Consider the following 12617-nt stretch of genomic DNA (forward strand, 5'->3'; position numbering starts at 1 on the left):
CCACAGGCCACAGATGCTGAAGCCTGTGACAGGATTGAGAGCCTCAAATACTTCTCAGATGCTTCTCTCCTGTCTCTATATAGGGTTATTCCACCCTGACAAGGCGCATCCAAAACCATTCAGTATGAGAAAACAAAAGAAAGACTGTGGGAGACTTGAAAGCACCCTCGGAACGCTCTGTAGCGATATATTAGCATTAGCAAAGGAAGCAGTCCCACATGCCTGACCACATTAAAGCAAACTTTCCTCAGGAAAATTTTTATTGCCACAGGGTTTATTTTACTATTATTTTTTAAGTAAAACGAACTCCACTCACATTTCCTTAGAGCATTTTTTTTTTTTTCTTTTTTCTTTTCCTGAAAGGATTTTGGACATCCTGCATTTGTAAACCGGTGTTCTGGACTTTCTCACATACATGAACATTTCCTAGAAAAAGATTTAACCGGTCACGTTAGCGACCGAACGTGCGACGGTGAAATTGAACAGATCATCATGTGCAACCGATGATTTGTGTTTGAGTTTTTCATCAGTGTCGCACTCCTGCGCTGCATCATGTGGAGATCTATACTATCCAACCCTCGGCGCTCGGGCTAATTTTGCTAATGCGCTTTTTGTTGAATGGATGATGCCTGGGGGAGCACTTAAAAGCTCAAATTAATCATCACTAACACTCCCTCTACTGTGTGTTCATCAGCATTTACTTCTCAACTTACACCCTCCCCCACATAAACGTCTGTCTTTTTCATTCCCTACAGACGCTACGCCGAGGACGCTACAGAAACATCCTGATTCTGAAGTGCTATCTTTCTTGTTTAATAGCCATAACAATTTCAGTCAGGATCTCATCACGCTTGATCTCGACTCCTGTTTTAAGTTTCGGCTTCTATTATTAGCCGGGCGTGATAAACAAAATTGACAGGTAGTATAATGTTAATCTTGGTGACCAGCATATGCTAGCATAATATGAATGTACAGTATGTAGGTGCTTATTAGCGGAAATGTTTGCAAAGGTGGACTGAAAAGTAGAGTATACGGTATATAATGATCAACTCTTCGAGTCTTCTAGTCTTATTCCGCCAAATAATAACCTGAGTGTTTGACTTTTATATGTGGATGATAGAAGAAAAAAAAGAAGAAAAAAAAAAAAAAACAGAAACAAAAAAACAACAACAACCTAAAACAAAAACCATCTAAATTCATTACTAATGTCTTGGCCATCGCAATCCACCAGGACTGCTTCAATGCTTTGGGGCTTGGCATCAACTCTACAAGTCTCTGGACTGTACTAGAGCGATGATTCTTCCAAAAGAGAATCCTTCAGTAGGTGGATTGATTACGGTGCTGTTGGAGAGCGTGTTTAATCCAAAGTCTTCCGTAGGTATTCGATTGCGCTGAGATCTGCTGACTGTGAAGGACATGGCATATGATTTATATCATTTTTGTCCCTTCTCCTCATGGAAGCGAGCACGCCCATCAGGAGAGAAGTATTTCCGCTTTATAAGATGAAGGTGATCAGGCAGGAACACTTGGGCTTGGTTTACAGTGATGCTTGACTCTAAGGGGATAAGTGAAGCTGCACAGTACTTATACAGGGAATAAAATTTATCCACTGAGAATTTGGACAACACCACACCTGGCAAGAATGTTTTGGGTTTAATTTAGGTTTTAGGACTGGCGGTTGTTCCTGTTGAGGCATTTCCAGTTAGCGCAAACTGTTGGATTTGAGTACCACACTTTCTAGATCATATATAAGTTCTTAGATCTTAAATTAGCACTTCAAATGTAATGTTTCTGTAATACAACCCCAGGACCATAAATCAGACATTTCGGGTTCTCCGGTCCACTGTCTGATTTGTAAACTTCCTTGACTTCTGGGTTTGTGCCAACCTTTTGCCCTTTATATCCTCCGAGCTTCGGCCATATGCTCTCCCAGGGTCTCTTTCCCATCCGGGCTGACTGACCCCAGACAGCTGATCAGCACAAAGGCCTGTCTGGCAGAAGTGTCACTTAAGAAAGACCATGAACTATGCACTTATACAGATATTTTAGTAGCACTTGAAACACTTTTACAATATAGTTGGTTCCTAATATTTAATCGGCCAAGTTCCTCACAACTAAAAGTTCAGAACGGAACTAAATGCTCAGCCATAACACAATAGTTGTAAATAACAACCGAATGTATATAGTAATTACCCCAAAAAAGACTAAAGGAAGGAATGAAACAGGCGGGGGTGTGCTGTTTATGGGAAAATGAATGTTATGTAGGAAGAATAAAACACTTTGGGATGCGATGTTCTAGGAAAAGAATCAATTTCTATTTATACCACAGCAATTTGCCCTTGACTTCTTATTTATTAAAGAATGACATGTTATAGTTTGTGTCTGTTTGTTATTGCACTTATGTTATATCATCTTGTTGGGTTTTTTTTTTTTTTAAACTACAAAGTCCTCTGTCGTAAAGACTTTACCGTGTTGGAAAACTTTAAAGCTACAGCTTTACCTTTGACAAAGTGCTGACACTGGAGACTCCTTCCCAAAATGCAAAATAAATGCCTCCTCTATCTTTTTATCTAGTAAAAATCTTTTGTATCTAGGTAGCTTTTGTACAGTGCTACCAAAATGTTCCTTTTTTTTTTTTTTTTTTTAAAAAAAAAGAAAAAACATTTTTTTTTAAAAAGTCAGAATTTGGTATATATTGAGCACTAAAATAAAAAATAAAAAAATAAAAAAAATTCAGCTCTGGTGAGCCTTTATTCTATCTTTCTACACTGAGTAATGAGCCATCCTACCATCTATATTCGTCATATTTCAAAAAGCAAATGAAAGGGTTCATCTAAAGTTCAGATGGCAGATGAAGCTCTAATATCCAGCCCATGTTTATAGCAACATCACCACCATTTAGTAAAGATGGCTATAGTTAGATTACAGATCAAGCATATCATATAATTTCTTTCATACTTTTAACTTTGAATCGTCAATGCTAAACCTCCAAACAAAATACAACATGTGCCATGTTTTCCTCCTAGCCGCTCAGGCAACCTCCATTCCACGATTTGATCATTTGCAGGCTCTGTCCCATGCAGCATTGCCCAGATCGGTGACATCATGTGTTTAAACTTATAAGCGGGTGGTCATGTGGCAAAGGCTTTAAAGAGAGCCTCTGGCATTGCGACTGCATGAAAAATTGCACATGTGGAGAGATGCAGGATGACTTGTGGTTTCCTGTGGGCCTCCACTGGTGCCACCGGATCTATGGAAATTGAAAATTCCAGGGATGTTATAGACTGACTTCGTAGTAATTAGACAAAGACAAAACAGGCAAAGGTCAAAACCTGGAAGTACAATGAAAACAGGGCTAAGAAAAAACAAACAAACAAACAAACAAACAAAAAAAGAAAGCATTGGAAGGAACAATAAATGCACAGTGAGACTGCGGAAAAACTGAAAAAGTCGAAGTATATCGAGATGAATTAATCAAGAGCTAACACAAAACAGGTGAACACAATCAGGTGACAAACTAATGACATGATTGGGGTGGGAACAGGATTAAAACAAGAACAAAAACATAAGCACGTAATGCTTGTTGCCATGGGAAACAGCATTAATGGGGGAATTTGTTACAGTAACCATGGATGGTTTGGTAAACATTTCAGTTGTCACATCTGTCTGAATAATTCCCATAATGCAAGACTTGTATATCCCTTCCCCATATGGAAATGTGTGTTCCCGTATACAGTATGACGTACATCGGCACGTGTGGATTTTGCTTATATGTCTACGTATAACACGTATGACGTATATATCCTTGAAATCAGCCATTTTCTTTCATTTGCAGTAAGCACACAATCTGTGTGCTTTATCGGGGAAGTCCATAATCAGAATTGTAATACAGAATTTAAAAAAATAATAAATAAAAAAAGCTGGACATACTCTAAAATAGGACTTGGAAAATGATGCTAGGGCAAAGAACAGGCCAACACAATCAGGTAACAAACCAAATGACAGGACAGAGGTGGAGACTGGACTATAGCAAAAACCAAAACATAAGCAAGTGGGAACTGCAATACAAAGGGTAATTAAGAAATTTTCAAATAGAACGTATATTTCGCAAAATTTACAAACATACATTATATTAAACAAGTGTACATTTTGTACAGAAACGTGTTACTAAAAGAGCGGCCATTTTTAGATTTGTAACGAAGGTGTGCATTCTGTAACAGTGTCTAAGTGCCGCTTAAATCATTAATATTCATTCAGATATTTTAATTAAATACATGTAATCATTCTTTTTTTAAAAAAAAAAAGAAAAAGAAAAAAAAAAAAGGGAATTGTAGTATGATTAGTATGTTTACTTTGGATAATTAAGGGTCCTTAGCTTCCTAACAGCATTCTTCGTGTAAGACGTTCTGATAAAGTAACCCTCCCTTGTAGGGTTCTACAAAGACTCCATACGGGTACTTAAATTTTCTAGAATAGCGTGGTTTTTATAGTAGTACCGACTCTAGCGTAAATCACAGGTTTATATTAACGCTCTAGTTTTAATTCGTTATCATTTCCATAGTAACAGCTCACAGGGACTGGTACGGCTACATAATCAAAGGCGAATAATAAACGCATTAAAAAAAACAAAAAACAAACATGTAATAACTGATCTGGTGAAGGTTCCTGTTAGGTCACATTTATCTCAAATTTATGGAAGGAGTCTTCAGGGCACAAGCTTTGTAACAGTACGTTTCCAGACACGGGAAAGTCTTCAGATTGAGTATATTCTGCCGTTTTCTATATTCTGGTTTCTTAATCAGATGACAAGCTGCATATCTTTCTTTTTGGCTCATTAACGTCTAGAGAGAGATAAAGAGAGGCTGGTGAGGGAACGACTGTTTATAGCTGCCATAACATAAGTAATAACAGGAACTAGCTTGTTTCATGAACGTTCCACAATATTAAATGTAACTTCAGAATTGCCCTTCAGAAGCTACATACGATATTCACATGTTCCCCAGAAGACGAAACAGTAACACGTTACACCAATCATCCTGTTCAAAAGTTTACACCCCCCTGGTCCTTAACGCGTCGTGTCGCCTTCTCGAGCATCGGTGAACGTTCGCACCTCGTGTAATAGTCGCGTACGGGTCCCTCGGTCGTCCTCGGCGTGAAACGATGGATCTGGACATCACGTAGCCGCTGTTGGAAAGGGGTCAAATATGCAGAAGGTGCTGGAAAAGTACATAATGTGCAGGACCTGGAGGATTTTTCCGAAGGACAGTGAGCCGTTTAAGTGCTCAGGACAAACAAGGGACTCGTGAAGAACTATGACAAAACGTAAAATACAGTCGCTGATCATCCAGGTGACGACACGCGGTATTGATAATCAAGCGTGTGTAAACTTTTGAAGTGAATTTGTGTCAATTCTTATTTAAAAAAAAAAGAAGAAATATTAATATTTTGCAGATTCTGCAAGGTGTATGTAAATTTATGAGCACAAATATAAGGACGCTATACAGTATAGGACGAGCTGAAGCGTAGTTTCAGAAGACCAGGCTAACACTACTGGTGAAAAGGGGTTTTTTAAAAAAAATAATAAATAATAAAAGTCCTCCATATCTTGCTTAACTCATGCTTGCCCCAGTGTGATTTCTCCTCGAGGATAAGTGGCTTCATGGGCTTGAATGGGCAATATGTTTGAATCGGGCTCTATTGTAAATGGCCTGTCACTTCTCCAGTCTCCACCAATTACATGCAACACTCTGCAAATCTCAGGAGGTATTAGTGCCTCAGGACAATCAGGCTGGAATGTTCTACGAGGCTCTCTCTTTGTGTTTTCTAAGCTAAGTGGAAGCGAAGAAGTGCGAGCAGTCCTGTTAAGTGGGCAAGCAGATCGCAAGACTGCCAGCACCACCAGCGTGTATTCATATATATATACGTGTGTGTGTGTGTGTGTGTGTGTGCTATAAAACAGACGGCATGTTCTGGAAACAGGACCCCATGTTTAGGAATGAGCCCACGAGGACCGCTCATATTTCATGGCGCAGCGTGTGAATTTCTGTGTATGTACATGAATCATCCACACACTGCACATGCCCACTGTTTCCTCTGGGCCGTGTTGGGATGCTTTGTGTGTGACTCAAATGTTCTTCCACTGAATTCCAGGAGACTTTTCATGCGATAGTGCGTTGAGAATTGCTACGATACAGTACACTTCATTCTATAGAGGACTATTTTCCAAACCAGCTATTGGGTTTGTCTGATGGCATGGTACAGGTGTGTTCGGAGATCAGAGAGAGAGAGCAAAAATGTGAAGAATCTGGGCTCTTTAAACCATTTTTTTTAAAAAAAAATAGAAAATTCAACAAATGCTTCTGTAGGAGCATTTCAAGATTGGGCCAGATTAGTTCCTCCCTCAGCTGCAGGTAAAGTCCTGTCTAGTCAACCTGATGTATTATCTCCAGACATCTCAAAATCCTGATAAACCTTAAAACACGTTAAAGGAATTCTTTAGCTTTTTTTTTTTTTTTTTTTTTAAAACCTCATCTGAATTCACCGTATTTATACTGATTATTCTCTGTGACATTGTTACACAATACTTTATAATATGTGTTTTAGTGTTTTATATATAATATTGTATAATTGTATATCTATCTATATTTATATATATATATATATATTTATATATATTTTGAATTGACCTTGGGTGTTGTCAAAGGTGCTTTTTATTTATTTATTTTGTAAATAAAATGTATTATTATTATTATTATTATTATTATTATTATTATTACCATAGACAAGAATTTTGACTTTTTTTTTTCTGAAAAGAAAAAGAAATATGTTTCCTTTCAAATCACTCATAATGCATGTTGAAGGGTAGATGAATTTTGGCAGCAGATGTTTAAAAAGGAGAATTCACAGTATAACACTAACTCTGAACTATAAACATTACACGTTAACACTTAAGGAGTTCTTATGGAGGGTTTTTATGTTATGGACGTACTTATGGAGGTTTCCCTCACTTTTTAACCTGAAAACGTCAGTCCTTCTCTGGAAAAGACACTCGTTTACTTTCATTTAATTTAAAAATTCCCTGATACGACATGCTACTACGTGATATAAGCACAGTGTATGCTATCGAACTCATAGACGGGTGGCGCGAAATGATAGCGATCTGAACGTATTCCCCAGAACAGACCGCAAACAGCATCTTCTTACAATACAAGCAACGTGGAAAAACAGCATCTTTAGCAGAGGATGTGAGGCCATGAGCATGCAGGGCGGTATGGATAAGCGTGCTCGAGTACAAGGTGCTATGAATTGGAGCGGCGAAGCGAGTCGAGCGTGCTTCTGCGAGCACTGAGACACGCGTGCTTCCTTCTCCCGGTGCTCACCACGAGTAAAGCTGCGATTCATGGCACTCTGTGAGCATTTTTAGCGACCACGTTCACCGATATCGCTCTACACGCTGCTGTCCTCACACTCTCTATTGAAGATACTGTTCAAATGCTATAACACGGAATACATGTACGGTATATATACAGGGAAATGGTAAACGGTCTGCACTTATATAGCGCTGTTGTAACCTTAGCGGTTCTACAAAGCGCTTTACGGTGTGTCTCATTCACCCATTCACACACACTCACACACTAATGGTAGCAGAGCTGCCACGCAAGGCGCTAACTTGCCATCGGGAGCAACTCGAGGTTCGGCGTCTCGCCCGAGGACACTTCGGTACGCGGAGTCACGTGGACCGGGAATCGAACCTCCAACCCTACGACTAGCGGACGACCCGCTCTACCACCTGATCCACAGCCGCCCAATGTTGAAGTTCTTGTAGTGGACAGAGATTAGGCTAAAAAGCATTCAAGTATTCGTGTAATTAAGTTTTTACGTTACTACACTATAAAATAACAACGCAGAGCTGGTATGTCCATCAGTTGAGTGCTGGTTATTTCCCGTGTTGACTGTACGCAGCAGCTGGGGTGCAGTTTGGTCTTGCAGCTGGAGCCACCTGGTTCATTTCTGAAGCTTGCATTAGCGCTTAAGCCCTGGAGCAGTCCAGCTCCACCGTGTCTTTCTTGTGGTTAAGCGCCGATTAAACAATTTAGCATGGCAATCGAAGAGTTGAAGGAAGAGGCGCAGAAGGTGTAAGGCTTTATTGGCCTCTCTGGCTGCATGACAGCTCGTCTGATCCCGCTCACCTTCTGTTTTATTTTATTATAACAGCGTGATTAAAGTGGTGCATTCCGTGTAGCCGAGAATAGAGAGTGAGAAAGAGGAATGGCAGTCAGCCTTGGGTCAGGGTGAGCGCCGGACTTGGCAAGTGGAGGTTTTTTTTTTTTTTTTTTTTTTGCTCCAGCTAATTTGGGAGGAAGGTGACACTAGACTGAACTAGACCCAAACTGGGTGATCCTAATAAGATGAAAGGAAAACATGGAAAACATTTGGGAATTGTTTCGGTCCGGGAAAATCTACAGCTATTGCTGTGGCTTTGATGCAGAGCAATGCTTCATATGAAACTGTAGCTTTTCAGTGCTAGGGCACGTGCTGGTATGATCTTATTATTATTGTTTTTTCATTCCCTTTTTGTTTTTTTCTTTGAAACTGCTTAAGCAGTAACCTTGTGCCTATAAGTCATGTTTAACATAAAGTTAAAGAGGCAGAGATCAACATGAATGAAGCAACCAGGCAAATAATTAACAGCAAATAATAACAGGAAATGTTTCTTTCAGCTTACATTTGTCTAACACTCTGCTTAGGGCTGGTGTTCATAACACACCTACTTAACCCCTTCATGACAACTAACACAAGCCTACATAAACATTTATAAAAGCTCATTCCAACCAGCATCACTCTTTGGAAAGACTGTTTTTGCCAATTCTGATGCTATGCGATGACACCTGAGTTGTATGACACACATTTTTTTGTGTTTTAATGTTCTCCCCGTGCTGCGGGGGTTTCCTCCGGGTACTCCAGTTTCCTCCCCCAGTCCAAAGATACGCACGGTAGGCTGATCGGCGTGTCTAAAGTGTCCGTAGTGTATGAACGGGTGTGTGAGTGTGTGTGTGAGTGTGCCCTGCGATGGATTGGCACCCCGTCCAGGGTGTACCCCGCCTCGTGCGCCATGCTCCCTGGGATAGGCTCCCCATAATATAATTCAAAAAGTGAAACTTTCATATATTCTAGATTCATTGCACATAATTTTGTTTTAATCTCGACGATTACGGCCTACAGCTCACGGAAATCGGAAAAATCCGGTATCTAAAAATATTAGCAAATTAAATTGAAACACCTGCAAAAGTTTCCCGAGTCTTTAATCTCTCATAACATAAAACCGTGATTTGTATTACAGCTGGCATGATAGTAAGAGCTGCTATTATACAAGATTAATCGACACCCTCTGACCAATCAGATTTGAGACGTCAATAACGGTGTGCTAAAATGATTTATAAACGTCGTGAGGTCAAGCGTTCATGCCAGCTCTGTTCCGTCTAGCTGAACGCTTTGTGTCAGTATTGACGTACGGTAAACGTTCACGGTACGCTCCGTGCTACAGAAAAGCGTGACGCCATGTTAGGAAAGAGGAACGGCTTCTGTGATTAAGTCTTCTAGCATCTCTCTATCCGCGACTGTCAGCGGGGAACCGTCGCTTGACCTCCGCTTTGCCAAGATTGAACTCGACCCAAGCCTGCCCTCCTTTCTTTCCTTTTGTATCCTTGGAGCTCGTGTGAAAACTGGACACGGTGAACGCCGTCGCTCCGGGGTGGTATTTACTCCGTGCGATTGTCGCGAAGTCGTCGTGATCGCTTACACTATGCTACACTCAGTGGGGGCATTTATTTATCAAATCCTATCTGAGAGTATGAATTTTGGAGACGTGCGCTGGCATATCTGCATGTGTGCTTGAGAACCCCCCCCACCACCACCACCCCCACCCCCACCTCTTCTAATAGAAGCCAGGTGGTGTGTGGAGACTGTAAATGTTTTCCCATGGATTTCTGTGGTTGGCCGAGCCTTAATAGATTCTGACTTGACGGCATTACATGCTTTGTCATACAGCGAAACAATAGTGTTCGCAAACCCCCCCCTTCACCCTCTCCTCGTAAACTGCTGCGCTTTTTGTGTGTTGGCGTAGACGAGCTCTCTGTGGAGACGGATGATGCACGTTTCAATGGCAATAATGTCATCGTTTATTTTATTCTCATATACACGCGTCCGGCCATTCGGCCTCGCACTCCTTCGTTCGCGCCTTCCCATCGTTCGCTTTATTAGACGTCAACGCAAACTTCATTCATTTAAACCGACACCTAAACAAAAAACAGAGAACTGTAGCTTTAAGACCATTCCCTTCCTTCCCATCCGATCCCCTCATCTAAACCCAGATATATACCACATGTGTGGTTTCTCCGGAAAACTGGAGGCACGGCTTGGGAATATTCGCACAGGAAATTTATAGCGCATACCTCAGACGGGCTTGAGCAGGATGGGGGGAGGTTCCACGCCTTGAATCCATTAAGACGGGAGTGTAATCCCCCCAGGAATCATGAGGTCTGTCTTGGGACCTCCAGTCCTCAAAAAGATGGCCAATCACAGCATGGAGAAATCAGGCCCTGAACATCTGGACTTTTTCTCATTGAAGCTCATTGGTCAGTCTGGAGCTCTGGGCTCAAAGGCATGCAGGCAACAAGTAAAAGTGATCAGATGGGACTTAAAAAAAAAAAAAAAAAAAAAAAAAAGAACTCTACTGGACACACATCAGCCAATTTGAGCTGCTCATGTTGAATGCATATAAATTAGATTGAAATGTTTCTGTAGATAAAAAGAAAATGGCTGGACTGGCATTCCAGCAGGGGTAACATTCAGACGTGTTGCACTCAGCGTTCCAGGGATAGACTCCGGATCGTTCCATAATCATTCCACAAGATGAATGAATACATTTTTATTTTTTTCCTTCAAAAGATTAAGTGTTGTTAGTTTCTGGAAAATGCTCTATTTTGAACAATTCCTGATGGGAAACACTTTGTTATAGGGTTCTACATATAATAATTAATGGTTCCCCCAGTGCAACAAGCAATATTGGGCAATTTAATTTAAAGGGTGGCACATCGGGTAGATTTGCTGCCTCACAGCCTCAGAGTTCCTGGTTCCATCCTGATCTTGCGTTACCGTCTGTGTGGAGTTTGGGATGTTCTCCCTGTGCCCATGTGGGTTTTCTCTGGGTTCTCCAGTTCCTTCCAACCTCCAGAAAACATGCTGGTAGGTGGATTGGCTAGTCTAAAGGTGGTTTAAATAATCCTCAGATGTCCTTCTCTAGGAACCCTTGAATGTTCTATGTAGAACCCTTCAAGTTTGTTTACTTTTAGAAATGTTTTTTTTTTTTTTTTGGAGGATGTAACTGGGAAAATATGTTGTATAAACTGCAAATTATTGCCCATCATTTTCTTCTTAATACATAGAACCTGTCAGGTGTTGCTAAACCATCATGGTACTTGGTAGACTCTTAGAAAATGGTGTTTAACTAAATTGCTGAAATGTTTCGCAACTTAAAGCATACATATCAATTGTCCATCGATCTCCGTACAGCCGGAATTCAGCAGAGTATTTCTTCCCTGTTGAAATCAGAAGTTTTAATAGAACAATACCAGAAAAATCCTTTTCTCATAGATATCCATGCCTTCTGTTGTAAAGCCTGTGCAAGCGGAGCACCTGTTGGTTCAGCGACCTTGTGCTTCCGAGATAGGAACGTTTTCCATTGCCGTTCCATTAGGAAAGAAATCAGCCATATCTCTATGTCTCCGTATGATGTATATAGACGCATAGAGATTTCTAATTCGGTAACAAATACTGAAAACTGACTATTTGTGACTGGTTTAGAACTCTCTTTGAGTCTACCAATTCCTCCTAATCCCCGTGTGAACGAAACCGACTTCTGACTTTATGCTACTCGTACAACCGCACGAAGAAATATGAACTCCTGTGAGTTCAGTGTGTTTGTAGAGGGGACAAAAAAAAAACAACCAAAACACCAACACACTGCAACAAACGAGAATGTAGCTAGCTAGCGATTAGAACATCCGAGTGCAAAAGTTTGCGTACCCTTAGAACAAACGGAAACGATTACCGCAAGGAATAAAAATGGTCCAATCGCGTGTTATTCTAGCAACAGCACAACCTTAGGAGACGTCTTCAAATCCGCTGTAAAGTTGGTTTGTTTATTCGGAACGACTTTTAGATTGTGAAAAAACAATAATTTCCTTTGCCTTTCAGCCCAAATCCATTAGGGATGCAGACTTTTGCATTCAGTTGTATACTTATAAATTGTATATTGAATATATTGCGTAAATTTAATGCCTGTAAGCGATCGTGAAACAACTCAGTTATCCTTTATAAGCTTTAAGACGTTAAATGAAGCGACAGCGAAGCTTGTTTGTGTCCATAATTAGGCCGAAAGAGAAAGAAATGTGGTGTGTGTTCAAAGAGTTTGTCACTGTTTGGAGAACAGATAAATGCGTGAGTGGGTCGTGCCAAAACAAGCAACCCCAGTGAGATGGAGTGGAGAGCCATTCACATGCTGATGGCCACTTCCTGCCCTTACATCAACTATTGCTTCCTCTGTGTCTGTTCTAGAG

At 40.6% G+C, this 12617-nt stretch overlaps 1 protein-coding gene across 1 annotated transcript in view; it reads left to right on the forward strand.

The window, feature by feature from the left end:
• stard13b (StAR-related lipid transfer (START) domain containing 13b) overlaps positions 1-12617 on the forward strand; it is a 94501-nt gene that overhangs the window by 27219 nt on the left and 54665 nt on the right. The gene's annotated exons all lie outside the window — the stretch shown is intronic.

The sequence above is a fragment of the Ictalurus punctatus genome, chromosome 17, assembly GCF_001660625.3.
Source record: "Ictalurus punctatus breed USDA103 chromosome 17, Coco_2.0, whole genome shotgun sequence".
Taxonomy (NCBI): Eukaryota; Metazoa; Chordata; class Actinopteri; order Siluriformes; family Ictaluridae; genus Ictalurus; species Ictalurus punctatus.